Consider the following 15,241-nt stretch of genomic DNA (forward strand, 5'->3'; position numbering starts at 1 on the left):
CATTATGGTTCGCAAGTACTGGTTCCCATTTTTAGTTCTCGGTTGTGGACCTACACAATCAATATAAGCCGAGTGAAATGTTCTTCAAATGCTGAAAGTTTAACAAATGTAGTGGATTCAGTACCGCTTCTGGCTTGCTAACGAATTTGCGATGAATGGCAGGTAAGGCAAAAAGGTATCCACATCCTTGTGCATTCCAGGCCAATGAAAATTTTTTTGTGCCTGAGTCTACATCTTTCATACCGCTAGGTGACCTCCTACAGTTAGGTCGGGTGCTGCACATAACACATCCATTCAAGTTACCAGCAACCCAATCTGGTGCATTTCGGCCCATTTCTCCTCTGCACTCACCTGCCATGGTCTCCGCTTCTGTTTAAAAATTATATCTTTTCGATAATTATCCTCATGAGTATAATCGGCCTCCTTTTCAGAATATGCGTCCAATATATATCTTTTATAGTTTTGTCTTCCTCTTGCAAGTCTTTTACTCTTTTAGGACCAGAATACCTGGAACTAAGACTCTGTCAATCAGACATAATGTAAATTACTCAGTTTTCGGTTGTCAGTCCAAACCAAACTTACGTAAGGAACGCGATGGTTCTGTTCATGTAGCCCACAATTTACCACACTCTCAGGTAACACATCAGAAAGAACGATGCCCTCACCCACATCCGCCACCCCAACCCCTCCCCCGCGCCGCGCTCCACTCTGGGAACGCATCTAAACACTGATACGTTCCTCCAGTGTATTAATCCATTTATGAAGGTGTGTATAAACATACACACATCCACGATAAATCAGCTTTATCAAGCTACCACTAAAATGAAAGTTAAGATACCTCTACAAAATGAGTGAAATGAACAATCAGAAAGTTCACTCATCCCTTCCAATCAGTGACCGGTTAGATCATGAATCTCTCGAAATTATAACTTCTTGACCTTTTCCCCCAGTACGTGCAGCATGAGCTTTACACACAGTGGGGAATTCTTTACAGAGATCAGGTACTAACTTAGTTCCCAGCCCCTGCCTGGGCTGTGCACTGTCCTGCAGACCCTTGGCTTTTATTAGGGTTTCCTTTACTACATTCCTTAATGCCACCGGCTTAGCTTCATTTGCTGCATCTTATCCCACAGTGTCTCTGTTTAACGACCAGCACTGTGACTTTACGTGTTCGAATTTACCACAATGGAATCAGGTAAGGCCTTTCACGTCCTTCGCCCCCCCATGGACGTTGCTTAATCTGTGGTGAACTCTTACCAGTGTTCTCTACTCTTGGGTTTGTCGTTTAGGATCTGCTCCGGTCTCACCTTCTGTCTCTCACACGACAAGATACTGCAGATGCTGGAGACCAGAGTTGAAAAATGTGATGCTGGAAAAATTTATTCATTACTTCCTGAAATTTCTGTTCCACCAGGTGAATTCTTACCATCTCTGGAAGTGAGTTTTTGAACTCCTCCATCAGAGTAGTACTTGTTGGAGCCTCATATGTCAAATCTATTTTTAAGGCACGCAAAGATCCCTCAAAAGTATGTTTAATTGTTTCAAAATCAACATAAGTCTGACCTGGTTCCTTCTTTATATTTCTAAACGGCAGTTTGTGCACTTCTGGAACCAATTCATAAGCACTTCAAATAGCCTGTTTCATTTCTATATAATCATTTGGCCTCTCATCTGACGGCTCGCAAATATCTCACAAGCTCTATCGACCAGTGTAGTCTGTACGAGCATTACCCACATATCCTTGAGTCACTCAATCTCCCTCGCCATTTATTCAATGAAATAAATAAGGGATTCAACATCTTTCTCATCAAAAATGTGGCAGAGATTCGACATGCTTGTATACATCACTATATCCTGTTTTAGTCTCCTCCCTGTTAATTTCACTTTGCTGTCAAAGTGGCAAATTCTCATATTCAAACTCTCTCTCTCTCTCTCTCTTTGTCTCTCACTTTCTACCTTCTCTCTATCTCACAATTAACTGAATCAATCTCTCAAATTGCGTTCATTGACACACGAACCAAAGTTGTAAATGCGGAACCATGCACAACTCAGAGTCATAGTGATGAACAGCATGGAAAGAGACCCTTTGGTCTAACCCGTCCATGCTGACCAGAGATCACAAACTAATCTAGTCCAAGACGACACTATTCACTCGCACACATCCGTTTGTTTCAACAGGTTATGTCAAGAATTTGGTCTGAATTCCTTTCTCCTGTTCTCTGCCACTGCGGAATGAATTGAACAGTAACATTTATTCTCTGTGCTGGGTATAATGTGTTGAAGAATGGCTTATGCCCGAAACGTCAATTCTCCTGCTCCTCGGATGCTGCCTGTCCTGCTGTTTTTTTTCAGCTTCACATTTTTCAACTCTGTTCTCCAGCATCTGCAGTCCTCACTTTATCCTACAATGTGTTGAAGTTCATGTACATGAATTTAATTGAGCTTGAGCGACATGAATTCCTGCAGTAACACCCCATGCTGAATCAGACTGCAGTGACCACCCTGCATCATCGAGAATGGCAGAGGCAAGGTTCCCCATTATTGGGCAAGATTGTCTCTTTCTCAGCACCTTTGCAACTTCGACTCTGTCTCAGATGAAATAATTTTATCAAGGTTCCCACCAGAATGTTAGTTCTCGTGCATGCATGATTTCACTTTTTTTATACCCTACCACACCTTCTATAATTACAAATCACGATATCCCTACGACCCTGTCCCGCAATCCAGTGTTTGACAAGGAGATGAGAGCGTATTTGTGCTGCTCTCCCCAGCACTATCTGTCAGTTGAAGACGGGTGAGTCGAGGCGCCGACCGACATAACCCGGCATGTGGGAAAGCGAAATATCACTGCCTTCTGGGAGCATGGAGTCACAACGGGAAGAAGCTGTCATTAAATCTCAGTACTTCTTTACCTCCCCACAGCAACAAAAATATCCTTTATTAAAAAGAAACACATAACTTGTTTATTGATGACACCACTAGCATGAAACTGGTTGGTTGGTTTACGTTTATAATTTTCGCCTCGGGGAGAGAATTCAGATGGGGGCAGGGTGGGTTCAAACGCCATGTCTCCTTCGTCTCCGCCGCATCTGCTCCCAAAAGGACAAATTCCAAGACCGTACAACCCAGATGGCCTCCTTCTTCAAAGACCACAATTTCCCCCAGGCGTGAACGTCGATGTTCTCACCGCATCACCTTCACTTCCCGCTCCTCCATCCTTGAGCCCCGCCCCTCCAATCGCCTCCAGGACAGAATCCCACTGGTCCTCACCGACCTATATATACATTGTATCATCCGTCGTCATTTCGGCCACCTCCAAACGGACCCCACCACCAGGGATATTTTTCCCTCCCCTCCCCTGTCAGCGTTCTGAAAAGATCACTCCCTCCGTGACTCCCCCGTCAGGTCCACACCCCCCACCAACCCAGCCTCCACTCCCGGCACCTTCCCCTGCGACCACAAGAAATGCAAAACTTGCGCTCACATCTCCCCCCTTATTTCCCTCCAAGGCCCCAAGGGATCCTTCCATATCCGCCACAAATTCACCTGCACCTCCATGCATATCATTTCCTGCATCCGCTCCACCCAATGTGGCCTCCACCATTTTGGGGAGTCAGGCCGCCTACTTGCAGAACGTTTCAGAGAACACCACTGGGACAACCGGACCAACCAACCCAACCACCCCGAGGCTCAACACTTCAACACCCGCTCCCACTCCACCAAGGACATGCAGGTCCTTGGACTCCTCCATCGCCAGACCATAGCAACACGAGAGCTGGAGGAGGAGGCCTCATCTTCCGCCTAGGAACCCTCCAACCATAAGGGACGTACTCAGATTTCGCCAGTTTCCTCATTTCCCCTCCCCCGCCTTGTCTCAGTCCCAACCTTCAAACTCAGCACCACATTCCTAACCTGCAATCTTCTTCCTGTACTCTCCGCCCCCACCCCCACTCTGGCCTATCACACTCACATTAACCTCCTCCACCTATCGCATTTCCAACGCCTCTCCCCCAAGTCCCTCCTCCCTATGTTTTATCTTATCCAAATGAACACACTTTCCTCATTCCTGAAGAAGGGCTCATGCATGGAACGTCGGTTCTCCTGCTACTGGGATGCTGCCTGATCTGTTGCGCTTTTCCAGCAATTCATTTTAAGCTCTGATCTCCAGCATCTGCAGTCCTCACTTTCTCCTCTGGGACAGAGCCGCTTACAGAGAAACAATAGCTCATTTTTAACCCTCCCTTCCGCATTGGACTGTCTGCAGCTTCGCACCTCAGGGCAGTGCTGATGGGTTTCACTCGGATTCTCTTCATCTGGAACAGCCAGAACTCCACTGTTAACTGCTGCCCCCTCACAGCAAACAACGTGAATCAGATTGTTAAAGCATTTTCTACAGGATTGCAATGTGAGCTTGGATTCTGGACACGAAACAGGAAGCACAAAACAGAACTCTGTTATAATAATGTACCTGAGGGAGGAGATTCACATTTCCATTTCTCTCTTTCTGGTCAGCTGAGCATCTTTCCATCTCACCGCTAACAGACGTCTGGAGAAAATCCTGCTCATTGGAGTAACTGTCTCCTCCCACATCAAATGACCGCCATGTAGCAGAATATGGAATAGGGTTATCCCTCCCACAGTACAGTTTGCAAGTAGAAACAAAATGGATTAATTAACGGCCAGTGGAGAAACCCTGGTCCCTGGGGAAGGGACACACAGCAGAGTCCCGGGAGCAGGTAGACAGAATGAGAAGCAGATATCCTGGAACCTCTTTGATTCTTGGAAATCCTAGAGCAAAGTGGAATGTATTTCATGCTGTGAAAACCTCAGCTGTTTCGTGGTGAGACACCGTGCTGAGTCTGTGGGTCATTGGTCAAGTGGAATGATTTTCGCTTTGCGCCTCCTGGAATAGAAACGTGTGAGATCGCGGGTTGGGTTCCCCGTTCGAGCCTTGGTTTCCAGTTATCACGTTATCCAAAATGCCAGATTAATTTTATCAAAAAGCAGCTTCATTTACCGAGATCAATCTACCTTAAGAAGGGATGGGTTGGAGCTACCCTTGCAGCGACAAAAGCAAATGGAAACGCTTGTACAAAGTGAAAGTAAGTGTTTCTGAATGTGCACCCGTGCAATCAGACTCTGAATGAATCCTCCAGCTGCATTACTGCTCAATTCTGAGTATGATCCGTCAGAAGCGGGAAGTGAAGTATTTGGAAACAGTGCAGAATAAGTTGACGTAGAAGGTAACGTGTATGAGGAATGTCACTGACGAGGTAGATTGAACGGTTGGGACACTTCTAAGAGAAATATATCACGCGAATGATATATAACAGAAGTTTTAAAAGGCATGGAGGCGGGACAGATGGAAACAAGATGAAGAAAATACTCACTCACTGGGAAGTAATGAGAATAATTTGGCAGAGATTTAGAGTGGTTGGAAAACGAATAGAAAGAATCACGAGAAAATACAATCGCCCAGGTACTGCAGAGTATATTTTAGAAGAATGACACGTACGGAAGGTGAACGGATGGAATAGATGGGAACTTGGGTCTGAGATATCCCAAATGTTACAGCACGGGTTAGGGATGGAACTAACTGTGAGCTGAATATTATGGCAGAATGGAGTCATACAGTCATCCAGATGTACAGCATGGAACCAATTGTTTCATTCCAATTAATCCATATCGACCAGACACCCTGAGTTTATTTCGTCCCGTTTGCAAGAATTTGATTCATATCGTTCTCAACCTTTCCTTTTATATGCCCATCCAGATGTCTTTTAAATGTTTTGATTAAACCAAACTCCTCCACTTTATTTGACAGCTTATTTCATGCAGCACTTCCATCTTTGTGGAAACGTCATTCCTCATGTTCTTTTTAAATATTTCCCCTCACCGTACACTTATGCACTGAAGTCATGATTCGCCCTCGCTGACAAAGATGACATTGTCCATGTAACCTATCCATTCCCTTCATGACTTTATGAACCTTTAAAGGGTCATATCTCAGCATGATGTTTAGCGAAAATCACCAGAACCTTTTCAGCCTCTCCCTATAGATCATAACCTGGCAAATCTTATCTGAGATATTTCAATATTCACAACACTCTTTCGGTAGCAAGGCGACCAGAACTGCACGCAGTGTTCCAAAAGAAGCCAAAACAATGTCCTCTACTGCCAGAGCATGACCTCCTAACACTAATGCAGAGGTGAGGAATGCAGACGCTGGATATTTGAGTGCAAGGTGTGTTGCTGGAAAAATCACTGCATATTTGCAAGGTTTGTGAAGTTTTGTAGCTCAGGTTGACGTTTAGGGTGTATGTTTGCTGACTGAGCAGTAGGTTTGATATCCAGACCTTTCATTACCTGGCTTGGTAACATCATCAGTGGCGACCTCCAGGTGAAGCGAAGCTGTTGTCTCCTGCTTTCTATTTTATTTTTGTCCTGGATGGGGTTCCTGGAGGTTGTGGTCATGTCATTTCCTGTTTGTTTTCTGAGGGGATGATAGATGGTATCCAGATATATGTGTTTGTTTATGGCGTTGTGGTTTGAGTGTTAGGCCTCTAGGAATTCTCTGGAATGTCTTTGCTTAGCCTGTCGCAGGATAGGTGCGTAGTCCCAGTCGAAATGGTGATTTTTTTTCCTCCGTGTGTCGGGCTACGAGGGAAAGAGGGTCGTGTCTTTTTGTGGCTAGCTGGTGTTCGTGTATCCTGGTGGCTAACTTTCTTCCTGTTTGTCCTACGTAGTGTTTGTCGCAGTCCTTGCATGGAATTTTGTCGATGACGTTGGTTTTGTCCATGAGTTGTTCTGGGTCTTTTAATTTTTTTAGTTTTTGTTTGAGAGTGTTGGTGGGTTTGTGTTTTGTGTTCCGAGGGGTCTTAGTAGGCTGTCATTTCAGAAACTTTATTGATGTATGCTAAGGTGGTTAGTGTTTCTGTCTGTATTTGGTCTGCTTGTCGTGGTTCGTTCTTGAGGAATCTGCAGACTGTATTTTTTTGAGTATCCGTTCTTCTTGAATACATTGTAAAGGTGGTTCTCCTCTGTTTTACGAAGTTCGTCTGTGCTACAGTGTGAGGTGGCTCGTTGGAATAGTGTTCTGATACAGCTTCGTTTTTTGTGTGTTGGAATGGTTTCTGGTGCCGTTAAGTATTTGGTTAGGGTTTGTAGGGTTTTCTGTATTCACAGGTTTGTAGTTCTCCGTTGTCCTTTCTTTCGACTGTGACGTCCAATAATGCGAGTTTGTTGTCGGTTTCTTCCTCCTTGTTGAACTTTATGCCTGTGAGGGTTTCGTTGATGATGTTAAATGTCTCTTCTATCTTGTTACGTTTTGTGATGACAAAAGTGCCATCTCTGTAGCGGACTCCGATTTTTGGTTTGATGGTTGGTGGGGCTGTTTGTTCTAGTCTTTGCATTACGGCTTCTGGTATTAATCCTGATAGCGGAGATCCCATGGGTGTGCCGTTGGTTTGTTTGTAGATTATATTGTTGAACGTGAAGTGGGTGGTGACGTACAGGCCCACGAGGTTCATAATGTTTTCGTTGGTAATGTGATTGATGGTGGTTGAGGTGTGTGTGATTATATCTTCTAAAGGTTGTTCTGGTTCTGTTCGCTGAGCTGGGAATTTGTCTTGCAAACGTTTCGTTCCCTGTCTAGGTGACATCCTTAGTGCTTGGGAGCCTCCTGTGAAGCGCTTCTGTGCTGTTTCTTCCGGTATTTATAGTGGCCTGTCTCTGCCGCTTCCGGTTGTCAGTTCGAGCTGTCAACTGTAGTGGCCGGTATATTGGGTCCAGGTCGATGTGGTTGTTGATCGAGTCTGTGGATGAGTGCCATGCCTCTAGAAATTCCCTGGCTGTTCTCTGTTTGGCTTGCCCTATAATGGTAGTGTTGTCCCAGTCGAATTCATGTTGCTTGTCGTCTGTGTGTGTGGCTACTAAGGATAGCTGGTCGTGTCGTTTCGTGGCTAGTTGGTGTTCGTGTATACGGATGGTTAACTGTCTTCCTGTTTGTCCGATGTAGTGTTTTCTGTAGTCCTTTCATGGGAGTTTGTGCACTACATTCGTTTTGCTCATGTTGGGTATCGGGTCCTTTGTTCTGGTGAGTTGTTGTCTGGGAGTGGCTGTTGGTTTGTGTGCTGTTATGAGTCCTAGTGGTCGCAGTAGTCTGGCTGTCAGTTCTGAAATGCTCCTGATGTACGGTAGTGTGGCTAGTCCTTTGGGTTGCGGCATGTCCTCGTTCCGTTGTCTCTCCCTTAGGCATCTGTTGAGGAAATTGCGAGGGTATCCGTTTTTGGCGAATACTTTGTATAGGTGTTCCTCTTCCTCTTTTTGTAGTTCTGGTGTGCTGCAGTGTGTTGTGGCCATTCGGTGTTCTCTGTACCGACCATTACAGTGGACAGCTCGAACTGACAACCGGAAGCGGCAGAGACAGGCCACTATAAATGCCAGATGAAATAGCACAGAAGCGCTTCACAGGAGGCTCCAAGCACTGAGGATGTCACCTAGACAGGGGACAAAACGTTTGCAAGACAAATTCCCAGCTCGGCGAACAAAACCACAACAACGAACACCCGAGCTACAAATCTTCTACCAAACTTTGAATCTTCTAAAAGTGTTTTCTTTACCAGATCGATGTTGATGGAGGTGAACAGTGTTGTTACGTCGAATGAGATTATTGTTTCGACTTCCTCTATTTTGGCGTTTTTGATGATTTTTTTTGGGAATTCCTGGATGGAGTGGATGTAGTGGCTGTGACTCTTCTACTAGGTATTTCAGTCTTGCGTGTAGTTCTTTGGCCAGTCTGTAAATTGGTGTTCCGTGTAGTGAGACTACGGATCTCAGGGGTCTCCTGGTTTATGGATGTTTGGTAGTCCGTAGAATCGTGGCGTGTTGGTCCCGTCTGGTTTCAGTTTTTGGAATTCCGTCTTATTTAATTGTCCGGAATTCAGGATGAAGAGCTTTTGCCCGAAGGGTCAATTCTCCTGCACCTCGGATGCTCCCTGACCTGCTGTGATTTTCCAGCACCACACTCTCGGCTCCTAACTCATGTACCCAATGTCGTGCAAAATAACAGGCAAGCATAACAATCGCCTTCTTCACCATCTATGTACCTGCAACTCCACATTAATGGTACAATGAATATGCAGTCCACGGTCTCTCTGTTCTTGAACACTGTACAGGAGCTTACTACAAAATGTACAAGTCCTTCTCTGATTTGTCGTTCCGAAATGCAGACCTCATATTTCTCAATTTCCATCTTCTGCCACTGCTCGACTCATTCGATCATCCATTTAAAATCCCGTTGTAATCTGAGGTGATAATCTTCTCCAGCTTTTGTGTCATGTTCAACCTTACTGGTTGTACCTTCTACAATCACATCCAAAACATTTAGGAAATGACGAAAATTTACCAAGCATCGATTCTTGTGGCACTCCAGTGGTCACAGGCCTCCAGTATGAAAGATAACACTCCACCACCAAGCTCTGTCTTCTACCTTCGATCCAGTTCTGCATCCGAATGGTTGGATCTCCTAACCTTGCTAACCAAACTCCCATGGCGAACATTGTCGACCACTGAAGTCCGCATAGATCCCTCACATAGCTCTGTCCTCATTAATCCTCTTTGTTACTTCATAAAAAAACTCTTCCTATTTCACAAGTCATCATTTCCCACGCATAACGCCATTGCTGACTTTTCCTAATCGGTCTTGCCTTTCCAAATACATTTACTCCTGTTTCTCAGGATTCCCTCCAACAACGTGCCCACCACCGACGTCAGACTCGCAGGTCTATAGTCGCCTGGTTTTCATTACCTCCTTTCTTAAATGTAGTATCATGTTAGTCAGCCTACAGTGTTGTGGCCCCTCACCTTTGATTATCGATGACACAATATTCAGAAAGTGACCCAGAAATCACTTGCCTCACTTCCGACTGAGCTCTGAGGTGCGATCTGATCACGTCATGGGGATTTATTAACTTTTATTCGTTTCAATACATCCAGTGCCTCCTCCTCTCTAACATAATCTTTATCTCAAGATAACAACATCTATTTCCCCACAGACTTCATTTTTCATGCCAAAGGTCAAGACTTATCGATGGGCAAAGGCAGTTGTAATGCGATTTGGCAATTTTAAGATGCATAGAATGGGGTAGCAAATGCAAGGGATGCAGAAAATGGAAACGTGGAGCTGGTTTAAGAAACCGGTATTGCGTGTCCTTGATAGGTATGTCCCAGTCAGGTAGGGTGGAAGTGATAAGGTAGGGGAACCGTGGTTGACTAAAGAAATTGCATCTCTTGTAGAGTGGAAGAAGGAGGCTTATAAGTTGAGAGACAAATGGGGTTGAGATGTGGAAATGGAGAGTTACAGATCATCTGGGAAGGATTTAAAGAGAATGTTAAGAAGAGCAAAGAAAGGACACGAGCAGTCTTTAAGAAATACATAAAGGAGCATAAAGCTTTCTATCGGAATGTGAAGATTAAGAGGATGACGAGGGAGGGAATAGGGCCAGTCAAAGACAGAAGTAGGATGTTGAGTGCGGAAACTGTAATGATCGGAGAGGTACTAAACGCACATTTTTCACCGTTTTTCACTCAGGAAAAGGAGAATATTGTAGAGGAGAAGAATGAGATACAAGATTTTAGACTTAAAACGGTCAGTGTTAGTTATGAAGAGGCGTTAGCAATTCCAGAAGGAGTGAAAGTAGGCCAGTCACCTGGGCCAGTTGGGCTTTATCTGACGACTCTCTGGGAAGCCAACGAGGATATAGCAGAACATTTGGCTTTGATGTTTGAGTCGTCATTGTCTACAGGTTTAGTACCAGAGGAATGGAGGATTCCAAATGTTGTGCTCTTGTTCAAGAAGGGCAGTAGAGATGACACAGGTAATTAAAGATCAGTGAGCCTTACGTCTGTTGTACGAAAGGTTTGGGAAAGAATTATAACATGTCAGATGTATAATCATCTAGAAAGGAACAATTTGATTTCAGATAGTCAACATCGTTTTGTCAAGACCTCATTGAGTCTTGTTTGATCACGTGACCAAGAATGTAGATGCGGGTAGAGCAGTTGACGTGTTAAACATGGACTTCAGTCAAGCCTCTGAGACGTTTCCACATGGTAGGCTATTGAAAAAAATGCAGATGCATGGAATGGATGGTAATGTGGCAATTTGGATTGAAACAGGCTTTCTGAAAGAAGGCAGGCAGTGGTGATTGATGGAAAATATTCAACCTGGAGTCCAGTTACCAGTGGTGTCTAACAAGGATTTGTTTTAGGACAACTGCTGTTTATCATTTTTATAAATGATTTAGACGCAGGCATGGACGTGGATGAATTAGGAAATTTGCAGATGACAATAACGTTGGTGGAGTAGTGGACAGTTTGCTAGAATGTCACAGGTTGCAGGGGGACTTGGATAAACTGCAAAATTGGAATGAGAGGTGGCACATTGAATTACATGCACCTAAATGTGAGGTGATGCACTTTGGGAAGAATAATAGGAAGGCAGAGTATTGGGTCACCGGAAATATTCTTGCTTGTGTGGATGTGAAGAGGGATCTTGAAGTACATGAACATAGATCGTTGAAAGTTGCCACCCAGGTTGATAGTGCTGTTAAGATGGCATACGATGTGTTAGGTTTCACTGGAAGGGATTGAGTTTCGGAGCCGCAAAATCATGCTGCAATAGTACAAAATGCCATTGCCGGGGCAGTTGGCATATTGTGTACATTTATGATCGCCGCATGTTGGCAAGGATGTGAAAGCATTGAAAAAGGTGCAGAGTAGGTTTACCAGGATGTTGTCTGGTCTGGGGAAGGTCTAATGAGGAAAGGCTGAGAGAAATGTGTTTGTTCTTTTCGGAAAGAAGAAGGCTCAGAGGAGATTTGGTAGAGACATACAAGATGATCATATAATTAAATAGGGTAGACATGAAAGTCGTTTTGCTTGGATGATGACGTCAGCTTGCACGAGGGCACATAGCTACAAATTGTGTGGTGATAGATTTAAGATAGATGTCAGATGCAGGTTCTTTACTGGAAGAGTTGAAAGGGCGCGAAATGCCCTACCCACCAGTGTGGTTAACTCAGGCACATTCTGGAGATTTAAACAATCCTTGGATATGCACATGGATGATGATGGGATTGTGGAGGGGGATAAGCTGAGAATAGTTCAAAGGTCGACGCAACATTGAGGGCCGAAGGTCCTGTTCAGCGCTGTATTCCTTTATGTTCCATGTTATATGTCCTTCCCCACAGTAAACATTCAAATAAAGGACAGGATTCATATCACCCCCATCACGAGTGGCACCAAACAGAGACTGGCTTATCGATTTTGGAGATGTCCCTTTACTCTTCGCAGACTCTTTTTTTGTCCTTAATGTATTTATAAAACCAGTTATGTCTGATGTCAACAAAGCAACATGCTGCAATTGAGCTAGGTAGAACTCAAAACGATGATAGTCTGATTCGAATTCAGACGCGTTACCCATTACAACACTGGGCCGGCCGAGCGCCGACTTCCTCTCAGCGTTTCCATGTGCAATGGAGACATTTAGATTGGGAGTAATAAGATTGACAAGGTGAAGAACTAGCAAAGGGAATCAGCGTCACTGCTTTAATTCAATAAGTCCCACTTTGTGAAGCAGTGCCTTTCCCTGGTAAAGGAAACACATTTGTCTTCAGGTGCCCCCTGCAGTATTGTCTGCATCTCTACTGAAATTTTCCATTGTTGTATTCACAGCCACTATATACGATTTCATGATCCACTTCAGTAAAATGTACTTTTATCATTTGAGTCAAGGGCTCTTCCCTTCAAGAGCATGAACAATAGCGAGAAAACTCTGTTCATTTCTAGCCCCGAATCTAGAATAAGACGAGTTGAACGGCTCGCTTATTGGTGCCGCCCGCTCACTTGGAGGCCAGTGCGTCAAAACGAAGCCCTGTGACCATCTGCCTGTTCTGTGCCTTCCTTAAGTACATCTGCTGAACAACATCAGATTATCACAGCTGTTTTTTTCACATTGAAACACAAGGCGATAATATGAGCTGTTTTGAAACTTGGGGAAGGCAACTTTGCTGCTGATTTTGGTTATGGAGTTAACGACAGACACAAGAGTGTGCACAAGTCAGGTCACAAGGTTTACGGTCAGCATCACTGGAGGTCCCTGCTTTGGAGTCCGAGTTTTCATACCACAGACCTGGATATAATTCCCACACAGATAGTGAAGATATCTTTCTCGTTTTCTGAATTATTCGAAGTAAAGCTAATTCCTGCTTGCGTGCAGAGCACACACCTGGATCCTGCCAAACTTGGTCCAGTGAATCTTTCCATCCGTCTATCAGGACAATGGCAGCAGATTCACGGGAAACTACCACCGCAAATCTCCCTACGATCATATCACCTTTCTGATTTGGAAGTATCTCGCTGATCCTTCAGTATCGCTGTGTGTAAATGCTGGAAGTCCCCCCCGCCCATCGGTATCATGGCCATGTGTCCGTGCTGAGGCGTAGAAAGGTTCAGCAAAGTAACTCATCCATTCCATCACTGTGGTAATTCGGGATATGAACTGAATACTATCCCATTGAGTGACGACTATATTCCAGGAAAACGATTCTAAAAGTTGAAGGTTCCTATCAGACATCTGCAATCGTTTGGAAATAATTTGAGAAATGGAACAGGACAGTGAAATAAAGTGATCAGCAATGATGGCTGGGAGGCATGAGGCAGGAAGTGAGCGTGGTGCAAGACTCAATGTCAGTGCCAATCGGTCAACTTTTTCTGCGCAAAGTTTACAATTACTTACACATTACACCTCGTCAAATCTCCACAATGAACTTGTTCATCTTGTTGAGGTCCCCTCTATGTGTATTAACGTGGTTCATGGGCCCGAAAAGAATGAACACATCCTCTTTCTCCTGTCAGTTTAAAGAGGTGAAGGTATCAGTTTGAAATTAATGCAAGGGGATATTATCTTTTTATGTGTCTTTTCAGTGGAGAATGCTCAGCTGTAAACCGTCTGAGTTTGTAAATTCGAGGACTGATTGCAATTCTCTGTGATCCGAAAACACGTTTCCAAGTCATGTAAAGAAGTGGTTAACCAACTTCACATATGGATGAGCGGATGAGCAAATGAGTAAATCGTGTGGCGCCGTGGCTTAGTTGGTTAAAGCGCCTATTTAGTAAACAGGCGATCCTGGATTCAATTCCCAGCGGTGCCTGTTCGTTGCATTCGTATTTGGGCTTGGTGTTTTAACTCTTTACAAATGCCGTGTCAACCAAGTCAGCGTCGACTTGGATGTTCATCTTGTTATGATTTGGAGATCCAGGTTAAGTTACAACAGTGATTCTTTTTTTTAAGTTCTGAACTATCAATTAAGTCTGTGGTTTATTTCCCTTATTCAACGAGCACTTCTGCTTCTTGTCCTCTTTTTCCCCCTCCTTCATACCCAGTTTCGTAGGAATAACGAAATTACACAGGAGGTGTTGCAGATTTGCCAGAGAACTTTGTGGTAAAGACCGAGAAACCACCAGCTGATCACTCTCATTCTCTGAGGTCAACGTTCATTCATTTTAACCAACATTTAAACCATCGCTGTGATTTTTTAGTTGTAGTATACTTGTGTTTTTTTTATGGTGGATTCAGAATTCTACTTTGAATTCGAAACAGTCACAAATGATTGAGGAACAAATGTCACCTGACCTGCGATCGAATTGACAGACACATTATCCGGAGAATGTGAGCCCAGATCTGCACACTCCAGTCAATGAGCAAACATTTTCTCATCAGCTGCACTCAAACTGCCTCGAAATGTCAGGCTTTTAATCGAGCATAAATCGGTAATGAGCTGTATGGACAGACAGAGTGTTGGAGAATGTGAAAGAGAAAGAGGGTGAGGTGGATACACAGAGACAAAGGGAGACAAATGGAGACACATGCTGAGTTAGACACTGAATGGAACAATTCGCCATGAGACATTGCTGCAAACTGACAGTAAGGAAACGAGAAAAGGCAATCATTTAAGCACAGTCTTTTACCAGCTGAGAGCATCGGAGGCAGCATTACAGCCAATAAAGTCCTTTTGAATTTTTAAAGGTGACATTTGTCAGTCATTGAGTTTTTTTGATAAATATCCTGAGTCGACAGGTAAGACTGATTATTTTCCCAGCATTACAGTATGGAAATGTATAACTGACGTGTTCTGTCAATCTGAAACTTTTACTCGGTTTCTCTCGACAGATGTTGCCA

At 44.2% G+C, this 15,241-nt stretch overlaps 1 non-coding gene across 1 annotated transcript; it reads left to right on the forward strand.

The window, feature by feature from the left end:
• The first annotated feature begins 14,139 nt into the window (after nt 1-14,139).
• Nucleotides 14,140-14,213, forward strand: trnat-agu (transfer RNA threonine (anticodon AGU)). Its single transcript has one exon. It is a non-coding gene; the product is annotated as a tRNA-Thr (tRNA).
• Nucleotides 14,214-15,241: the final 1,028 nt, after the last annotated feature.

Source organism: Chiloscyllium punctatum, chromosome 17, assembly GCF_047496795.1.
Source record: "Chiloscyllium punctatum isolate Juve2018m chromosome 17, sChiPun1.3, whole genome shotgun sequence".
NCBI lineage: Eukaryota > Metazoa > Chordata > Chondrichthyes > Orectolobiformes > Hemiscylliidae > Chiloscyllium > Chiloscyllium punctatum.